We start from the raw sequence: 21,915 nt of genomic DNA, 5'->3' as shown, positions 1-21,915 counted from the left end.
ACACCGAGGAGGGGAGGAAGGACAGCTTCCCTCTGCCCGCGTTCCCAGTCCCACACAGTTATTACTCGGCAGTGTAGGGCCGAGGCAGATCCCCTCCACCCTGGCGCTCTCCCACGGGGAAAAGAGGGTGTGGACATCTGACTTCACCACAGACTCACTCGTAAATATACATGCAACCACCATCAGAGGAGCTAATTATACAGAACAAATATTAACAGACTGAAGGGGGAAACAGAAGGCAATACAATTCTAGTAGGGGATGTCAGTGTTCCTCTCTCAACAATGGGGCGATCTTTCAGCAGGAAGAGCACCAGGGAAGCAGTGGACCTGAATACCAATACTGAACAAGTGGACCTAAAAATATATACAATATGCCATCCGGCAGCCCCGGAACACACAGAATATTCTCCACGACTGATCATATGCTAGATCACAAAACACGTCTCAGCAAATTTTAGAAGAGCAAAATCATATGACAGTATCTTTCCCCATCACAGTGGCATGAAGCTAGAAATGAGGAACAGGGGAAAAGTGGAAAAGTCACAAATACGTGGAAATTAGACAGCACATAACTGAACAACCAACAGGTCGAAGAAGAAATCAAAGGGGAAATCAAAAAGATATCTTGAAACAAGTGAAAACAGAAACACAGCATACAAAGCCTTATGGGATACAGCAAAAGCCGTTTTAAGAGGGAAGTTTGTAGTGATAAAAGCATGCATTAAGAACAAGAGAGATCTCAAATAAACACACTGACTACACCTCACTTTTGATAAGCTGGATTCAAAGGTAAGGTTTCCCCTCCTTCTCCAGGAAGGCCCGTACAGGTGGGCTCAGCATTCTGTGCCCCATGGTTTCTCCTCTGCTTGACCTCTCCCACTCACGACTGAGGCTTAATGTCCCCACACTAAGGCTTGGAGGATGGACCATGGGAGGAAACTGGCCGAGTAGGCCCGGGAAGTACCTCCATCTGGTCCTCTCAGGGGTGTCCTCCTGGCCTCGCAAGGCTCACCCCTCCCGGGGGCAAATCAATAAACGTGATACAACCCATTGACAGAATGAAGGACTAAAATCACATGATCACCTCAATGGGGGCAGAAAATGTATTTGACAAAATTCAACATCTCTGTAATAATAACTTTCGACAAAATACATAGAAAAGGAATGCACCTCAATATAAAAAAGCCACCTATGGCAAGCCCACAGCTAACACCATACTCAACGGTAGAAAGCTGAAAACTCTTCCTCTAAGGTCAGGAACAAGACACAGATGCCCCATCATACCAGTTCTGTTCAACATGGTGCTAGAGTCTTAGCCAGAGCAATTAGGCAAGAAAAAGAAATAAAAAGTACCCAAATGATAAAGAAGGAAGTAAAACTGTCTCTGTTTGAAGATGATATGATCTTGTAAGTGGAAAACCCTAATGACTCCACTAATTTGTTAGAACTAATAAACAAATTCAGGAAAGTTGCAGGACACAAAACCAAAAATTAACTCAAAACGCATTAAAAATAAACACAAGACATGAAACCATAAAACTCCTAGAAGCAAACACTCCTTGACATTGGTCTTGGTAATATTTTTTTGATATGACACCAAAAACCCAGGCAACAAAAGCAGAAATAAGTGCAGCTACATCAAGGTAAAACTTCTGTATATTAAAGGAAACAATAAAAAAAATGAAAAGGCAACTTACAGAACAGGAGAAAATATTTTCAAATTATGTATCAGCTAAAAAATTGATATCTAAAATGTATAAGGATTCCTACAGCTCAGGAGCAGTAAAGCAAACAACCCAATTTTAGAATGGGCAATGGACCTGAACAGACACTTTTCCAAAGAAGACATACAAATGGCCAAAAAGTACACAAAAATGTGCTCCACATCACTCATCATCAGGGGAAGGCAAATCAAAACCACAGTGAGATAACACATCACACCTGCTAGGATGACTATACTGAAAAACAAAAGGTAACAAGTGGTGAAGATGTGGAGAAAAGGGAACCCTCATACACTGTCGGTGGGAATGAAAATGGTTCAGCCATTATGGAAGTTCCTCGAAAAATTAAAAATAGAATTACCATGTCATCCAGCAATCTCACTTCTGGGTATTTATCCTAAAGAAATTGAATTAGGATCTTGAAGAGATACCTGACTTCCCGTGTTCACTGCAGCATTACTTACAATAGCCAAGATATGAAAACAACCTAAAATGTCCATCGATGGATGAATGGGTAAAGAAAATCTGACACATATGCATATGTACATGTGTATATAAATAAACTATGGAATATTATTCAGCCATATAAAAGAAGGAAATTCTTCCAATTGGGACATGAATGGACCTGGAATTCATTATGCTATATGAAAAAAAAAACAGACAAAGACAAATACTGTATAATCTCACTTACACGTGAATCTAAAATAGTCAAACCCAACTGAATGAAGCAGAGATTAGAAGGGTGGTGGCCAGGGTCTAGAGGGTGGTGGAAATGCGGAGGTGATGACCGAAGGTTCAGTTGTACGAGATAAGTAAGTTCCGGAGATCTACTAAACAGCACTGCTAACGGTGCCGTAGTATGTACTGAAAATTTCCTAGGAGGGTGGATCTTATGTTAAGTGTTCACACACACACACACACACACACACACACACAGACAGAGCCATAAAGGAGACGAGAGGAAACTTTGGGAAGTGGTCGGTTTGCTGTGGCCTTGATGATGTGATGGGTTCACAGGCACCTCCCAGCCCACTGAGTTGGATACGTTAAGTATGTGTGCTTTTCACATGTCAGTCACACCTCAGTAACGTGGTTTTAAAAGAAAAAGAAATGCAGCCACTAACATCTTCTCTTTTTGGATTGCAGCTTCATGGTCACACCGTGTCACGTTTGTTTTCCTCTCATCATGTCTGGAAAGGAAGGATTTTAACTGAAAGTATTAGGTGCCCAAAGCAATGAATTGTGTGTAATTCTCTCTAACAAGCAAAACAATGGGAGCGTGTAAAGCTCTAGAAACACGACCAGAGAGTGATTTTTCCCACCTCCAAGTCCAGCCTTGAGCCAAGTGCACCCCCACGACCTGGGTCACGGTCAGAGCACCCACGTTCCTACACGCCTTCATTGTTCTACTTAAAGTCTCTGCTCGAGGACAGTTTCTGGTGACCAGGTCACCGCATTCTCATAAAGGAAGGGTCAGCTTTTAGATTTGGGTGAAAAACATAGAAAACTAACTCCATTATAAAGGAATTTACAAACACGTGGTCCAAACCCCTCTTCCTGCGAGCTTGGAGCAGAGAATTCTGCACACTCGTGGCTTAGGGCTGCTCCTAACAATAGACTGTCCCCCGCCCCACCCCGCGCTGGCCGCAGACTGTGGCAGGTCTCAGGGACGCCCCATCGTGGTGCAGTTTGCCCGTCAGGCCCACATCCCAGCCCCCGCTGCGGCTGATCATGGCTCAGCCGGGGGCTGTGCCTTTTTTAAGATCCACCCCCTCCCTTTCAAAACCCATCAGCACACACTCGTGGAAGTAAAATTAGAGGCCCCTGCAGAGGCTGGAGCTTAGGAAATGCGCTCCCCTCTCCCTCTTTTCAGGACGGTGATGCTTAGGGAGGCTGTGCGGATGGGCCAGGGGCCGCAAGAAGCCTGGGAGGCGCCCCCGCCTGTATCTCTGCCTCCAAGCTGAGGTGGAGAAACGGAGTCTCTCAGACTTCCAGGGCTTTTATTTCCTTAAATTTATCTTCCTCCTCCTCCTGCTTGCCACCACGCTCAACTCCCCGCTCCCAGCAGCCAGGTCCAGCACTCACCTTAGCCAGCCGTTTCTGTTTCTACTTGGGGTCCTGGTGGGCAAATTGCATGCCCCTAAAAGTCACAGGTGGTCACCGCCGCCTCCTTAACCCCACCCCCGCCTCTTCCTCCAGCAGGTAAGCGTCATCCCCAGCCATTCATGCCCCCCCCCGTTGTCCTCAGGACTGTTGTCCCCGGGGCGGTCACCACTGCCCGTCAGTGTGTCTGAACCGCAGCTGGCCCACTTCAGCCTCTCTGGTTGCTTCCTGACAAGCCGTCCCTTGACTTCTCCACTTGATTATTTCCATAAGATGACACCGTGTCTTTATCTCGTGACAGCCACGTTCATGTTTAAGTGCTTTCAGCGCCCAGGTAACACGGGGAAAGTCACTGGGTCGGGGTCTTTCCGGGAAGGCTGGTATTAGCTGGGGCGTTTCTTCTCCTCCCTGAGGCGGCAGAGGAAGCACTTCTCAACCAAGACTCCACCTCAGACGCTGGGCGCTCACCTGCCATCCCGGAGGCATGTCCTGGGTGCGCACGCGGGCTTGGGAGGTGAGCCAGGCAGACGAGTGACAAATTACAGGGATACAGCGGAGGAAAATTAAGAAACCAGAGCATTCCGATGCCGGAGAGAAAAACCTAAGACAAACCTGGTGGTGCCCTCCAGCTGAAGTGGGTCTGGACTTGAGACGCCTCCAAGCCAGTTGACTAGAATTAAAGACCCTACTTTTCCCTAAGCTGCTTATTAGAACCAACTACGTAATTTGTGGGCCCAGCGTGAAATGAGGGTGTGGGGCCCCTTGTTCAAAATTCATTAAGACTTTCAAGATGGCAGTGCAGAGCATTAAACCAGATGTGGCCCCCACGGAACGTGGGGCCCGCGCACCTGCCGGGAGCTCACCGGCGAGGCTGCCCTGCAGCTTTTCTGTCCTCTGGGATCACTTTTCTCATATAAGGAAGTTGTTGGCTATGCTAACCTAATTTTAGTTCCCAGGAAATGGTCGTCACCATTGCAGCGTGAGGAGGAAGGGTGTCCACCTGCCCTCTACGGACCAGAGGCCCCGGGGAGGGAGCGGAGGGGACGCCTCCACCTCCACCTCCACCTCCACCTCGACGGCTCGGCTTTGCAGTCCATCTTGAGTCCGTCCTGTTTAACTTGGCGCCAGGTCCACAGAGCTCAATTTCCTGCGCTCAGGCCTGGAAGGAATCCCAACGAGTCCCCATGGAGGGGTCTTCCGGCAGACCCTTGGCCACCCCCGCTGTGTGAATGGCCTTCGGGGGAGACTGCCAGCACCTGGCTGTCCTTAGCTCTCTCCACGCAGGACCTCCCGTGGGCTGCCTGCGAGCTCCAAGGCCAGGTGTCGCCCTCAGGGCCTCGAGGCAGAGTCTGCATTTCCTTTCAGCTCCGTCACGGGGAGGAAGGGGGGCACACACCCCAAAGGTAGGACTGGGCCTGCCATTTGCACTCGTGATTGGCCGAGTGGCAGCTCGCAGGAGGGCACAGGCGAGCATGGGTGTGCAGAGCAGAACAAGAGGAATGTGCTGGAAAAAGCTCTCCCAGTGGGTTTGCTCTCACTTTCAATCTTACCTGGCAGGAGAAAAATGCCTGAGAGTAGCTAATACATCTGACTGAAGGCGTGAAAGGAGGGTCACTTAGTGTCCAAGACCAGAGTCATATTTGTAAACTACAACCATTTAAAACAGTGACAAAGAGTAAGAAATGGATAAATAGATGAATAAGATAGAACATAAATTCAGGAACAGATCCAAATATATATAAGAATTTGATATACGAGAAAGAAATTATTTCAAAATTTTTAAAAAATTTTAAAACAGGTAATTGGGAAAATTTGCTAATCATGTGGGGGAAAAGTTGAAAGCCCTACACCAAGCAGATAAATAAATGGCAGCTGGATGACAGACTTCATTTTTTTTAGTTGAAGTGTAGTCAGTTTACAATGTTGTGTCAACTTCTGGTTACAGCATAATGTTTCAGGCATACATACGTATCTATTCATTTTCATATTCTTTTTCATTATAGGTTACTGCGAGATGTTGAATATAGTTCCCTGTGCCGTACAGTAGAAACTTGTTGTTTGTCTATTTTATAGATAGTAATCACTATCTGCAAATCTCAAACTCCCAATTTATCCCTTCCCACCCCCTTTCCTCCTGGCAACAATAAGTTTGTTTTCTATGTTGGTGAGTCTGTTTCTGTTTTACAAGTAATTTCATTGGTCTTTTTTGTTTTTTGATTGCACATATGAGTGATAATCACATGGCATTTTTCTTTCTCTTTCTGCCTTACTTCACTTAGAATGACAATCTCCAGGGCCATCCATGTTGCTGCAAATGGCATTATTTTATTATTGTTTATGGCTGAGTAGTATTCCATTGTATAAATATACGACATCTTCTTTATCCAGTCATCTGTTGACGGACACTTAGGCTGTTTCCATGTCTTGGCTGTTGTAAATAGTGCTGCTGTGAACATTGGGGTGCAGGTGTCTTTTTGAATTAAGGTTCCGTCTGGATATATGCCCAGAGTGGGATTGCTGGGTCATATGGTAAGTCTATTCCTAGTTTTTGAGGAATCTCCATACTGTTTTCCACAGTGGCTGTGCCAAAGTGCATTCCCACCAGCAGGGTAGGAGGGTTCCCTTTTTTCCACAGCCTCTCCAGCATTTATTATTTGTGGGCTTTTGAAGGATGGCCATTCTGACTGGTGTGAAGTCATTGTAGTGTTGATTTGCATTTCTCTGATAATCAGCGATATTGAGCATTTTTTTATGTGCCTATTGGCCATTTGTACGTCCCCATTGGAGAGCTGCTTGTTTAGGTCTTCTGCCCATTTTTGGATTGGGTTGTTTGGTTTTTTTTATTCTTATTAAGTTGTATGAGCTGTTTATATATTCTGGAAGTTAAACCTTTGTCAGTCACATCATTTGCAAATATTATCCCCCATTCTGTGGGTTTATTTTTAATAAACATTAAAGTCATGAAAGAAAATACAGCTGAGCCTGCAGATACGTATCAGGTGAAGGGGCCTCCGAACAGGACGTTCAAGGCAGAGACGGAGAAGTTAAGGAATAAGGACCCTGCCAGAAGGACCTGCTGTCAAGCTCAGGGAGCCGCAGCCATACCCTGTAATAGCCTGTGACGGAGAAGCCTGTGTACGTGCGTGTAACTGAGTCGCTTTGCCGTACACCCGAAACTAACACAACACTGAGAATAAACTATACTTCAATTATATAAAAAAAGGAAAATGTCTCTGACCTCTCTCCTCCCACTTGGAACACAGCAAATGAGTAAACAGAGTGTGTAGATTTAAAACCTCTAAACTGGAGAGGCAAATGACAGGAAAGAAAGCTTTTTCACTCCATATGAGAAAGCATATATACTCTAACATATATAAATCAGACAGCCTCGGACCCAGATGCTAATGGAGTTGGGCAAATACGTGGAAAAATTCAGAAGTAAAAACACAGGTTAAAACGATGAGCTATCATCTGTCTGTTCTTAACCTAGCAAAGACGCTGTACATGGTGGTAGCCAGGCAAGCATCTGTCAACAGCAGGCCAGATAAGTAACAGAGGAGGAACGGGAAGGACCAATGAGCAGAGCAGCTTGCTGGTTTAGCCAGACTGGAGTCACTGGGTAACCCAGGCCCCCCGCTGCAGCGTGGTGCGCAGTGTGCCGAGCGGGGTGGGCGGGCATGGGGTCTGCGGCCCGGACGGGAGGCCCTCAGGCAGGCAGGCTGCCTGAGGGGGACAGAGGTGCAGAAGGAGTGGCCACCTCTGTGTGGCTCTTGCAAACCCTGGGGCCTGTGTGGGGCTTGTGCAGAAGGAGCCCCAAAACACAGCTGGCTGCATGCAGACTGCCCTCGGGCTCCTGTGTCTGTGTGGAGAGGACTGCCCTTTAAAGAATGGTTGAAATTAGTTTTTCGGACAGAAAGGCAATGCCATGAGGGAATCCTGGGGCAACAGGGAGGAAGAAAAGCCACTGGAGAGCACAGAAATAGGGGTAAACACACAGATGACCCTTCTCGCCAGTTTACTGTCATATGTGATGACTGGGACAAGATGGTAACAGGCCAAGCCAACCTGCCTGCCAGCCATGCTCGCCACATCTCCGCCCCCACAGGACTCCTGCTCCGTCTAGAAGCAGATGGACTCTGAAGCCATCTTGTGTCCCCATGCGTGGCAGGGCACTGCATCTGCAGGACTTCGAGGGGGCGAAGTGACTGAGGGTCTCTCTGGCGGGAGTCACCCCGGGGAGTGGCCCTAAGCCAGGGAAGGGCAGGGAGATCATCTGAGCAGAGGCTGCCAAAGCCAGGGCAGCGAAGGCCCCTGGGGGCCAGACCCACCAGATCCCGGCTGGAGCCAAGGGGGAGGGAAGGACACAGCGCTAGTTCCCAGGGAGAGGCCCCCACACCCCTCTGGCCACTAAGAAGGGGTGATCCCAGCAGCATGGGCTAATGCGGGCCACAGAGCCAGGAAACCTGGGGAACCCTCTCCCCACCTCTTCCTCTGAGCCACTGGAAGGGCAGATTCAGGGTGTTGGACCCCCAGTGCTCTTCACAGCACGGTGGGCCCAGCTCTCAGGGGCTCCTGCCTGCCATCCACACGTGGACATCCTCTAGGAAGACCACCGTCTTTGGAAATAGGGGTTGTGGGTTGAAAACCTTGCAACATGTATGTAATTAAAATCATGCAATTACAAAACAACAGCCAGACAACAAAACAAACCCGGATTTTTTCCAGGAACACACACACGGAAGGTCTCTGGGCGGAAAGCTGTGAGCTGAAACAGGCCAGCTGTGTTCACCTGCTGGCCTACTGAAAATCCAGGTTAATCCCCAGCAAAAATGCCCCTTGGGGCTCCAACAAACTCCTTGTCCAAGTTCTCTGTTTACTGTTAGACAAACGGTAGGAGCAGGAAGCACTGGACAAGCATGGGGCAGGTTCTAGGCTGTGGATACTTTTGTTTGTGTTTCAGAAAAATATATGTTGGTAAAATAAGGATTTGGGAGCTGCAATCTAAGAAGGAAATAACTGGTTCCCCCGCTGCCGAGGTCTGCCTGGGAGGGGTGTGGACCCCTGTGTGTGGGGCCGAGGGTGGGGCTGAGAGGCCCAAGGGGACCTCTGGACCGGGCAACGCACTTCAAAGTGATTATGCCTCATCTGAGAATTCTTCTCTCTCTGAGGGAGGGCCTTCTAAAAAGACAAACGGACTTATTTACAAAACAGAAACAGACTCACAGATACGGAAAACAAACTTAGGGTTACAGAATGGGGGGGAGGAGGGGAGGGAAGGGGTAAATTCAGAGTTCAAGATTTGCAGATTCTAACTACTCTATATAAAATAGGTAACCCACAAGTTTGTACTGTATAGTGTGCAGCACAGGGAACTATGTTCAATAACTTGTAGTAACCTATAATGAAAAAGAACATGAAAACGAATATATGCATATATGTATGGCTGTACACCAGAAACTGACACAACATTGTAAACTGACTACACTGAAGGAAGGAAGGAAGGAAGGAAGGAAGGAAGGAAGGAAGGAAGGGGCCAAGGACTGGAGAACGCAACAAAAATCTTTAAGGAAGAGGGCTGGAAAGAAAAAGAAAAAAAAGAGGTTGCAGGGGCATAACTAAAAACACACTTCCTCTTCACTTGCCCAGCAAACATGTCCTGAGCTCCTCTGGCTGCGGGCTCCGTGGAGCCCTGGGGACAAGGGAACAACCAGCCCGAGGCTGTGATGGGAGGGGACAGAGAAAGCACAGGCGGACGAGCGAACTTCGGGGATCTCAGAGCAGCCTCTCGGGCTGTGACCCCGACGCCCAGGCAGCTGCGGGGGGGCATAGGAAACGGGACCTGAACGTCCTCGGAGCAAGGAGGAGGCCGGGGTGCCTCAGGGCTTTGGCAGGGCCAGGGAGGCCGTCCCATGGAGATGGACGGGCTGGGGTACCACCCGCCGGCGGCGCCAGGCAGAGGAGGTTCGTGGTGTCTGCAAGCGGGCTCAACGGCGGCGGGACGGCGGCGGCGCACAGGGAGGCCTCCCAAATCCTGTTCAGCAAGTGGGAGCGCGGCGTCGATGCACGCGTCCGAGAGAGGCGCAGGCGCAGGAGGCCGTCGGGGGTCCCGACGGGGGCCGGAGAGAGGAGACGGGTCCGTGTTCCCGGACGAGCAGTGAGTCGGGGCCGTGCAGAGGCCGCTCCGGCGGGCCGCGGGCTGGGCGGCTCTGGGGCGGCGGCAGGGCAGGCGCTGCGCCCCCGCCGGGGAAGGGGCAGGAGCCCCGGTGCAGGCGGTGCTCGCCGGGCAGGGCGACGGGACGAGAGCAAGGAGGCCGGGCCGGGCCGGGCCGCACCGGGCCCCGCGCGCGGGGAAATCGGGCCGCGGTCACGGGGGTTGTGGCCGCCGGGAGAGGCAGCCGGGTGGGTCAGAGATACAGCAGGGGAGCTGGGAGAGGCGGGGAGCCACCCTCAGGAAAAGACGGCGGCCCACGGGAGCAGGGGCGCCTTCTGCAGAGGCCGGCGGGACTCGGGGGCAGCACCTGGACCTTCGCGCGGGGACGGAGGCGAGCCCGGCGACCACGCCCCGTCGCACAGGTTGCGAGCTGCGCAGAGCGCCCCATCACGGCGACAGCCCGTCGCTCCCGCGCAGGTGACCCGGGATTTCATGTGTCACCGCACGGAGCCCCCTCCCCCCCCCAATCTGCGCGTGGCCGCGTACGGGCCGGGGTCCTCGCGTGTCTGCCGGGTGGGAGAGGGGCGGGCGGGGCGTCGGAGGACGACTTGCTCCTTGCGCGGGTGGCTGCAGGGCCTGCCCGTGCCGTCCTAGGGTGTCGCCCCCGGGACCGCGCTCAAGGACCGCTTCCCCAGGACAGCACACAGACAGGAACCCTTCGGTCTGGACCTCTGCTGTCACACGCGTGCTGGTTTAATAAAACCTGACAGGCCCACCCAATTTTTTATGAAGTGTTTAATTCCCTCAGTATTTCAAAATTCTCAGCAAAACTGTTTCCTTTTAGACCCGTGTCAGACTTTTCATTTTTTTAGTACTGATGATGATGAAGCCCAGATCCTGGCAACTTTCGTTTAATTCCGGTCCAGGAGGACTGACTGGCAGCCCACGGCCACCAGCCTGCGCAGGACTGCAGGGCCTTTTAACAGCTCTGTCACCGGGTCGGCGCTGTGCCGGTCACCTTCCCCTCAAAATGACGCAGTGCAGCCCCGGTCTCTGCTGAAACAGGCGCTTACAGGAGCAGACTCTGAGCTGACGTGGGCGAAAGAAATAACCAGCACGCACGCTGCTGGCTGCCGCTCAAATCCACGGCCCATCAGGGATTACGGCCTCACAGACCCGGTGCACCGACTCAAATCCCGGCTGCTCAGGACGGAGGTAGCAAGGCACTCCTGGAGCCCGCTCAAGGGAGGTGACGCTTTTCTATAGCACAGGCTGGCCTGGAGCTCAGTGAGTACTAGTGATCGCTATTACTTAATTTTCTTTAGCACTCTCCAGTGTGTTTTATCAGTATTATGAAAAAGAAGAAACCCAGTGGCATCTGAGTGTCGCGCTGAGGCGTGACACTGGGGTCTGCTGACCCCAAGTCGAGCCCTAGTCCTGGCTCCCAGGCAGACGCTGAACCTCTGTGCACCTGGGAGAGGGTCTGATAGCACCTGGTCTCCACCACGCAGAAGGATGGACCCAGACGCTAAATTCAGAAGCCCCTTTACCCCCTTAGGCCGGACACGTGCACAGAGCAGGGGCGTGTGCTGTTTGCAGCCCGGAGTGGGAGTTAGCCCAGGACGGTTAGCTTTCCTTCCTCTAGTTCTGACACAAGTGTCAGGTGGTGATGCTCAAGGGCGTCCGGTCACTGCCAGAACTAGGAGAACGGGAGCCCTCCAAGCACTAGGCGGTCCCGGACCTGCGTGGGTCCCCCAGGCACACTCAGGATGTGCTCCAGGCAGAAGCTCTTCCTCTGTGACTCTGCACACGGAGACCCTGCGGTGGCCTCTCTCTGGTGCACGCGGAGCACGGTGATGAGCTCCCTGTGGCTCTTCCCCTGTGACTCTGCACACGGAACCTCTGTGGTGGCCTCTCTTTGGTGCACACAGAGCACTGTGATGAGCTCCCTGGGGCGTCAGCTGCTGGGAGCCCAGACTGCTCTCCCCTGCTGTCACTGTGTCCTGGACCGTCTCCCCGCCATCACAAATGGATCCCACAGGAGAAGGACTCGTGCGTCCTGGGCCACCTCTATGCCCACGTCTCTTCCCCTGGGTCAGGAAACAGGCAACATCAAGCATTTATTCCCCTCACGGAAATAAGTGGCACAAAATGGGGAATTTTAACACAGCAGTGTGTGCTTGATACCCCAGTTCTGCCCCGACCAGCTGTGGAGGGCACCCTCGGAGCTCATGTTCTGGCCTGGCCCTTAAGAGCAGGCATCCACTGTTGTCACATCTTCAGTCCCATGGCCAAACCTCAGCGCCATTTCTGCTCCACCCCCCCCCCAGCCTCTTCTCCCCGACTCTGATTGGCCGGGCTGTGCAGATGCCCCACCCCACCCCGTCCAGGGCTCTTTCCTTCCACGGTCCCCACGGAGGACGCAGCTCCTGTTTGCCCCTTCGTGAGTAGACCCATGAGTCTTCTCGACCTGCCTCTGCCTCCACATCCTCTCCTGGGACGCCTGCAGCATCCTTGCTGTGCTCATCCACTCTTCGTGCAGCCCCGTGGTGTGGCACCCACCTAGGGGCTGAGGCAAAGACCCCGAGGTGCAGAGTCAGACCTGGTTTGTGAATCCCGGCCTCCCCACGCGGCAGTTATGTGACTTGATGATGGTCTCGAACTCTCACTGGTTGAGCGCTCCTTACAGCTGGGACGAGGTGTTTTTGTCTTCATGTCACCGTGGCTCAGGATGGGACTCTGCAGGCTTGCAGACACTGTGAACAGCACAGCCGAGTTCACACCCAGCCCTCCAGGCCAGAGCCAGCGCAGGTCTCCTCTGGACACATCCGGTGACTTGTGTCGGCTCTTCCTGTGTGAGGTGAGGAGGCTGCCACGGGTTCTTAGACTTTCCACGAAGAGCACACGTCTGTCGATGCCCACTGGTGCGTGGGGTGGGTGGGAGTTGCACGTCCTGTCCGCTGAAGTCTCCTTGGTGCCTGGAACTGGGCGTGGCACCTAGAACAGGTACCAACCAATATTTTTTTGGTTGACAGTAGAAGCAGGGCCCAGAACAGTACCTGGCAAAAGACAGACATTCCAGAAACTGTAGTCACAGGAGGAAGACTCAGCCAGGCTGTTCACCATCTTTATCTGTGGGCAAAAAATGCTACCTGCCAGTTCCATATGTCATGAGTTACGCCTGCCATCAAGCCGTCAGCCGCTGCAGCCACCCTCCCAGGGCTCCCCGAGGCGGCCCAGGATGGAGAGAGACAGGCTGCAGACGGTTACGACGCACATCAAAGGAGTGATGTCAGCGAACCCGGACTCCCGCATCCTGCCCTATAGAAAAGCACCAAAATCATTAACCCGGGATGTCTGTTCTTCTGATCAGCAGTAATCTTTTGATGTTCGACTACATGTTGTTTTTTGTTTCGTTTTGTTTTCAGCAAAAACTTTTATTTATCCTGATTCCTTCTTTACTGCTTTGGAACAGTCCCTCGGAGCTGTCTGACAGCTGCCTTCCCAGGCTATAGTCCTCAGTATCGTCCCCAAATAAAACATAATTCTCAACTTTCAGGCTGTGCTGTTTTTTTCAGTTGACATCTTCACCCCATTGCCACTGTCTGTGGCCAAGGGCCCCCGGTGCCCAGCGTGGAGCCTGGCTCACGCTTGTTACTCACACTTGTCTGTGCTGCTGAGGGGGGTGGTGGCCACAAAGAACGCAAAAAAGAAGGACGCCAACCCTCACCAAAAGACCAAGGGCTTGGTGCCCTTGCTCTGTCCAGTGTACTGACGAGGAAGCTGGGGCCCTAAGCAGTTAGATTGCCTACAGGCACAGAATTAAACGAATCACAGAGAAGTAAGTTTCCATTGCCCGACACACAGAGATCACTAAATAAACGTTTTGATCTTGTTTGTCTGGAGGGGCTGCTTGTCCTTACCCACTGGCCCACGTGGTGAAGTCACAGGGCGCTCGACCCCCGTGGCAGACAGGAGACCCTAACGCCCGCGGACCCCCTCTGGGGTCTCTCTCCTCCACACTAAGCAACGCCCCCAGATCCGCCTGAAAGAGGCGGCACTTGCGTCGAGACGGAAGGCCAAGAACATCTGGGGTTTCTTCCTCCTTTCCAAGCGCAGCACAGGCTGCAATTTCTTTCCTTTAAAATAAAAAGAAATTAGTGAGAGGAAAAAAAATCCCCTTAAACTCCCAGGGGAAATCCAGAGGCAGTGGTTCCCATCGTGCTGTGAGGAAGCCTTGACTCCTTCCCTGGCGGATATCGGATTCTCAGCAAGAAACCTACCTTCTGCAAAAGCCATTAGGACAACATCATCTGAATGGGGTTTCCAGAACCGAGTGCTGCGGCCCCACTGGGCAGAACAACAAACGCAGCCGTTGGAGCCTCTGGACAGGGCCTCACCGAGCACGGACACACAGATGCACTGCACGTGTGCAGCGGAGGTGTCTCCGAGTTCCCCAGGAGGGCCCAGGGGCCCAGAAGGCCCCTCGTTCCCCCTCCAGCAGGCCAGAGTGTAGGTCTAGGGGATGTTCTATTTCCTGAATGGGCCGCCTCCTTTCTCGTAAGAGAGGGGCCCGCTCTGTGCTGCGTTATCAGGGCTGCTTCTGCACCACCGTTGAGACTTGCTCCTTGAGAACGGCCTGGGCGTGAACTCACAGAGGACTCTGGGTGACTTGTTTTATTTATAGTCGTGGGAAATGAGGCTTGGAGAGGTAAGTAACTTGCCCAAGTCTGCCTCACTAATAGGTGGAACCAGAACCAGAACCAGAAGCCAAAGGAGTTTGTACCTCTTGAGGCCCCTCCCATGCCCCTCCATCCACGGTGAGCGCCTCTCTCTGTCACAAGCCCCCTCTAATCCGTCACTCACCTGCACAACATTGCAGGGGTACTTTGGAAACCCCCACTGATCTTTCACTCCCTTCCCTAGAGCCTTGGGGTGCTTGCTGACTCGGATAAATCTCACGTGGCTCAGAGGTTCTGGGACCAGATCCACACCCCCCACCCCGGGGCAGAGGGTGAGGATTGTCCACATAGCATTCGTCTGAATATTTTAAATCCCTGGTCTCAGCCCAGAGAAGAACCCCCACCCCCACCCCAGTGGCATGTGGACACAGCAGTCTGTACCGCGAAATGTGTCCACACACGTACATGTGCTCAGCCACCTCCGGGCCCAGGCGTGCACTCTGTGAGGGTGGTCAGCCCTTGGGAAGAGACCTAGTGGAGGTGGGCTTGCACAGAGCCCTGGAGGTTAGGGTACCACACACATGATCTAGAAGGGGGACTGTAGGCCCCAGGTGGGCACCTCCTCTTGGCCTGGTGGGGGCTTCTCTGCAGGAAGAAACTGAGCAGAGCAGGACCAGCATGGGCCCTCTAAGGACCTGCCCTGGCCGTGACGCTCTCGTGCTGGGCTGAGGGCCCCCCTGGCCAGGCCCACATCTCCTGCCCAGCCGTGTCTTCTGCTGTGTGCTGCCAGCCTTTCTAAGCCACATGCAGTCCCAGCGAGTAACATCCACTTCACGTCCCCGGGGACACACTTGTCATCACCCGCCTGCTTAGGATCCCCCTCACCGTTTCGCCTGCTGATCCCCCAGCCTCCAGAGCTCCAGGCTGGCTCTTCCCACACTGGCTCATGATTATTTTCAGTCTGCCTTCCAGCCCAGACAGAGGTTCAAATGTCCGAGCACAAGACCCAGCACAGAATTGGGGTTTAATCAATGTACTGCCCGAGTGGATGTCTTTGCTTTGCCCACATTCTAGAGAAAATGAAAGCAGTCAGCTCCTGTTCTGAGCCGCAGATGCCAGGGAAAGAAAAGGACCAGAACGATGTGTGCTTACTTCACCTTCTCTCAAACAAACCTCAGGCCGAGGGGGCTTCAGCTCGACACCGCGTTTGTCTATTCTGCCAGAAGAGTGTGAGTTTCATTTAGCAGCAGCCCATGCGGAAACAGTGGGCACTGACGGTGCGTCAGACCCCGTCTGTGCACTGGAGATGCGACGGTGCAGACTGTCAGGACACACGCTTGTGTCTGGAGCTTACACGTAGTGGGAGCAGGCAGCAACGCTCCAACCCACGTAGCTGGACTTGTCATACACTGACAAGTGCTGCCCAGGGACTCACACTACAGTCAGACAGAGCAGGTCTGGGCAACTGCTTTGTCGTGGGAGGCCAGGAAATGGGGGTGACATCTACCCAAGCCCCAGATTCGGAGCAGGAGACAGTCCCGTGCACAGGAGCAGAGGGTCAGAGGCAGAAGGAGGAGCTAGTGCTAAGTGCTGGTGGTGAGGACTTAGCATCTCCAAACAGACCACCTGTGAAGTCAAAGCTTGATGAGAACAAGGGAGCAGGGAAGAGAGGGGCTTAAGGAAGAGGGCGGGGGCCAGCTTCCTCTGGTTTGAAAGCGGGTCAGGAGGCTGAACCTTACTCTATGTATGATCAGTGCTGGCACAGTGTGGGAGAACCATAGCCAGGGAAGCCTGTTTCCAAAAGCCATCCTGGCTGCTGCATAGAGAAAGAATTTTCAGACACCAGAGGGTCATGACAAGGTGACTCGACTTGACAGTTCAGGGACTTGCCCAGGATGGTGGAAATGGAGGTACTGAGATGGAGTCAGGTTAGGTTTTAAGAGTCTCAGTGATGGATCTTAAGAAAGGGGTGAGAGGGAAAAACCATCAAAGGTCACATGCAGATGCTGCATTTGAACCCCTCACCAAGCATTTGTGATGAGCCGGTGCAGGTCAACTTCCTGGAAGGCTGAGCTGAGAAAAAAAGCAGGATAACCAGGCCAGAAGTGGAGGCAGAAGGGCACTTTCTATAATCTCATTTGTAAGTTTGTCGTTTGGAACTAAAAACTCATTTTTCTATTAACACAATTAAAGCTGGTAAGGCCCCAGGGCAACCCATAAATGCCAGTTTAATCCACAATATGCTGCACAGGGAACTATATTCAGTAGCTTGCAGTCACCTATAATGAAAAAGAATATGAAAATGAATATATGTGTGTCTGTGCATGACTGAAACATTGTGCGCTACACTAGAAATTAGCACATTGTAACTGACTATAAATATAAAGAATATAAATGTAAATATACATTTTAAAAAAAGAGAATCCACAACATGCTGACCACAGGACTGAAAGTCCCACAGCCACGGGACCCACGCTTCCACGGACGAGCATCTAGAATCCCAGTGTCGGGGGCTGGGATCACGGTGTTAAAGAAAACCAGAGCTGGACAGACGTGAAAGCGGAGAAAGTAGGTTTTATTCAGGCATTACTGCAATAAAGGGAAAGAGATCTCAGTTCAGACCTGTGCTTGATTCCAGGTACATCACGGACAAATGGGGGCTTACAGCCAAGGAGCAGGGTGGTGGGCAGTGGATGGAAAATTACTAAGAAGAAGCAACGCAAGCAAGAGGGGATTCTGGCCAAACCAACCTGGCAAGAACGCTGAAGGCAGGCCTGGAGGATGCAGAACGAGGAGGGGATTTGATTAGATGTTGAGGATGAGCAGGTTCTGAGGGTGGGAGGTTCTGGCTAAACTGACTTAGCAGGAGTTTTGCTAAAACTGGGCAATGCAGAGGCAGAACCAGATGCCCAAAGCGCAGGCACGCCTGGGGAGAGAGTTCAGAGGAGCCGGCTAAAGTGTAGTCAAGGGAGTCTCTGTCAGTAGCCCCCGGCTGCACAGAGCCCGCAGGAGCGTGAGGCCCGGCCTCCGCAAGGCTGGTGGGGAGAGGCTGCTGCGAGGGTTTGGCCAGAGAAAGTGCCTGACTTGGCCAGGAGAACCAGCGACGTGCCAGGGGCTGAGGACGGGCTGAGGGAAGGAAAGCACACAGGTGACTTTTGTCTTCACCCACTGTAAAATGCTGTTCCCCTTTGCAGACATGAAACACCAAAAGGTGAAAATTGTACAGAGATTTTATTTTTTTAATGGTGTCAGTGTAAAGTGATCTTTTTTGAGAAAAAAAAAAGTAATATTTTCGATATTCACAAAAATGTTATTGCCCTGTGCTCTAGTAAATGCGTAACTAATCTACATATGTATTTTTTTAATCCATACATCCATTGGTCAACATTTAGTTTGTTTCTGTATCTTAGCTGTTGTAAATAATGCTGCAGTCAACGGGAGGTCAGATAACCCTTGCATCAGGTGATTCTGACTCCCATCCCTTTGGATACACACCCAGAAGTAGGATTGCTGGACCAGAAGCAGTTCTACTTTTAATTTTTTGAGGCGTCCGTACTGTGTTCCATAATGGCTGTTGCAATTTACATTCCCACAAAAGCGTGCCCTTTTCTCCCACATCCTCACCAACACTTGTTAATCTTTCGTCTTTCTGATAGTGATAGTAACATTTCTAACAGTTGTGAGATGATATCTTATCACGGTTTTGATTTGCATGCCCTTGATTAGTGACATTGCGCATCATTTTATACACTTGTTGGACACTTGCCTGTCTTCTTGAAGAAACTGGTTGATATTTGAGTCCATTGCTCTTTTTTAAATTGGGTTATTTGGGATTTTTTTTGTCCTTCTGTTGGAGTCCCTAATATGTTTTGGATATTAACCCCTTATGAGATATATGGTTTGCAAGTATTTTTTTGTCATCTCAGAGGTTGCCTTTTCACTCTGTTGTTTCCTTTTCTGTGCAAAAGCTTTTTAGTTTAATGTAGTTCCACTTACCTATTTTGACTTTTATTCCCTGAGCTTTTGATGTCATATACAAAAAAAATATTGCCCAGGCCAATGCTAAGAAGGCTTTCCTCTATATTTTCTTCTAGTAGTTTGATGGTTTCATGTCTTATGTTTAAGTCTTTAATCAATTTTGAGTTGACTTTTATGTATGGTACAAAGGAAGGGTTCAGTTTCATTGTTTTGCATGTGAATCCCCCGTTTTCCCAGCACCATTTATTGGAGAGACTATTCTTTCCCCATTTTGTGTTCTTAGTACCCTTTTTGAATATTGAATGTTAATAAAACTAAGATAATTTTTGAAATGATAATTAAAGCAACAAGCCCCGTGCAGCTGTTATGGAAAACAGTATAGAAATACCTCAAAAAACAAAAAATAGACCTACCATGTGATCCCACACTCCCACTCCTGGGCATATACTGGAGGGAATCCTATTTAAAAAGATACATGCACCCCAATGTCCAAAGCAACACTGTATACAACAGCCAAGACAGAGAAGCAACCTAAATGTCCATCAACAGGTGACTGGATAAAGAAGCTGTGGTATATTTATACAATGGAATACTACTCAGCCATAAAAAAGAATAAAATAAAGCCATTTGCAGCAACATGGATGGACCCAGAGATACCATTCTAAGTGAAGTAAGCCAGAAAGAGAAAGAAAAATACCACATGATATCACTCATATTTGGAATCTAAAAAAAGAATAAAGAGGATGCTAATAAACTCATCTACAAAACAGAAACAGACTCGCAGACATAGTAAACAATCTTATGATTACTGGGGAAAAGAGGGTAGGAAGGGATAAACTTGGGAGTTTGAGATTTGTAAATGTTAGCCACTATATATAAAATAGATAAACAGCAAGTTTCTTCTATACAGCACAGAGAACTATATTCAATGTCTTATAATAACCTTTAATGAAAAAGAATATGAAAATGAATATATGTGTGTATGTGCATGTCTGGGACACTGTGCTGCAACCAGAAATTGACACGTTGTAACTGACTGTACTTCAATTTAAATAAATAAACAAATAAAAGCAAAGCAAAAAAAAAAAACAAAACCCTACATAAGCATATTATTTAGAGTAATGGAGATAATGATGCAAAGAAACAGGTAATAAAAAAAAGTTAAAAGTGGTTGCCCCTGAGAAATATGATGGGTTTCTTTCGACAGGATTTTTTAGCAAGCCTTTTGGTATGCCAGTATTTTAACCACGTATCATTTTGATAAAAATCCTTTCAGATTTACTTTAAAATATTGGTCATTTAGCTTAGATCTTTACTTTTTTTTAGTTTATTTTAGAAATGAAGGCAAACTTTCATGAGCTGCGTGGGCATACAAAGAGACTTATGCAACTTGCCTGTACCTCATTCAGTAGAACTTTGCTTTATTTTACAAATGCAATTATTTCTATTTTTTAATGGAGGTACTGGGGATTGAACCCAGGACCTCATGCACGCTGAATGTGCGCTCTACCACTGAGCTGTTACTCTCCCCCAACGGATGCAATTATTTCATCTTGAAGTGGCTCTGTGGCAGTTTCCCATTTTGTCATTGTCCCTCCATATTAATCCCAGACTCAGCTCTCCCCTTCCTCTCGTGGTCTCTTAGCCAAAACCACGAATCTCTTTGCAGCTGCCTGCGTCCTTCTATCTCCCCCACAGCCTGTGGGGCAGTGACCTGATGCCTCTCCCTGTAGATTAGGGGTCCTCAACTTTTCTCAAGAAAACAAGTAGGAAGGAAATAAGGCAAATCAAAACCAGAAGGAAATCATTCACTTTGGGAAATTCCAAACATCAAGAAGTTTTCTAAATCCTAAATATCCTCCACAATTTATTTCCATTCATTTACTCTTTGTTTATTTGTTCAACGTTGTCGGCGTGTCTGCTCAGTGACTTGTACTTTGGTAGCATTAGGGCCACCTAACGGGCTCTTTTCTCTGCTTCCCACCTAACAGGGGTTCATGGAGAAACTCGCCCAGGGCCCTTCGTGGGCAGCCAGCTGTCCAGCTCGCGTCCTCTGCCACAAGCACACCCTCTGTTGGGCGGGGCATTTGCTTTAAGATTTCAAACTTCCAAATTCCCGCTGTGGTTTATTTATCTCTTACTCAAAACTACCAAGTTCACAGCAGAAAACAAGGGAAGACACTGCTACTGGTAATGAATCTCTTTTCAACTGTCCATTACAAATGAAAGAGACACAGTATTGAAAAGTTTCAAATTCCATACAGACAACCAAGCAGGAGGTAGTTTAGAAAGAACGTCAGGGACAAAACCATCACCACAAACGCTGAGCCTGATCACTGATTTTACCAACCCCTAACTAGAGTTTAAAATTGATTTTAATTTTTTTTAAATTAAAAAAATTTTTTTGAAGTGTAGTTAATTTACAGTGTTAGTTTCAGGTGTGCAGCCAACCAGTTCAGAAATGCATATACATGTATGTATTTTTTCTTTTCAGAGTCTTCTCCATTATATGTCATTATGAGAAATCGAATACAGTTCCCCATGCTATACGGTAGGTCCTTGTTGTGTATCCGTTCTGTATATAATAATGTGTACCTGTCGGTCCCAAACTCCCAATTGAAAAATATGGAACACTTCACAAATCTGTGTGTCCTCCTTGCACTGGGGCCATGCTAACCTTCTCTGCATCATTCCAGTTTTATTGCATGGGCTGCCAAAGCGAGCACCTGTTTTGATTTTTTAATTAAATGTTTGTTTACTAAAAGGGGATTACCCTGCATATTAAGTGACTGTTACTATTTCTTTCCTTTGTGAGCAAAGACCAGGTTTCTAACTGCGTGTGGTGCTCCCGGGGTCTTCACATTGATGCTTGTGAAAGTGTGCAGCCAAGTGGACACTCCATCTGGAACAGTCTCCAGAATTTCAAAATTTACACGCAGGAAACGTCATGATTCATCTCAAAACTTACACAAGCCTTAAAATTTTGGGAAGCATGACCTAAAAAACAGCAAAGCGGAGCAGTAGATGTTTAGGTTTATGATATTTACAATTGAGCAATTACAACCACACATCACATACTTCCTACCAGTGCGCATTAACACGGACCGTGCCCAGCATTGCTTAAGGAAACTGAGTTACTGACCGAGGACACCACTGCCCTGTCCAGGGGAAAGAGTGTGGCAAAATTAAGCCACATATTCTGCAGAAAGAGCTTCCTAACATAGTTCTCGTCATCACCACCCTTTGACCATCTCGTCCACAGGAAGAGAATGCTAACCGT

At 49.5% G+C, this 21,915-nt stretch overlaps 1 non-coding gene across 1 annotated transcript; it reads right to left on the bottom strand.

Annotated features, from left to right (window-relative positions):
• Positions 1–21,254: 21,254 nt before the first annotated feature.
• Positions 21,255–21,361, bottom strand: LOC123615557 (U6 spliceosomal RNA). Its single transcript, XR_006723213.1, has one exon. It is a non-coding gene; the product is annotated as a U6 spliceosomal RNA (small nuclear RNA).
• Positions 21,362–21,915: the final 554 nt, after the last annotated feature.

This window comes from Camelus bactrianus, chromosome 31, assembly GCF_048773025.1.
Source record: "Camelus bactrianus isolate YW-2024 breed Bactrian camel chromosome 31, ASM4877302v1, whole genome shotgun sequence".
NCBI classification, from domain to species: domain Eukaryota; kingdom Metazoa; phylum Chordata; class Mammalia; order Artiodactyla; family Camelidae; genus Camelus; species Camelus bactrianus.
This window is presented reverse-complemented; position numbering and strand designations above follow the sequence as displayed.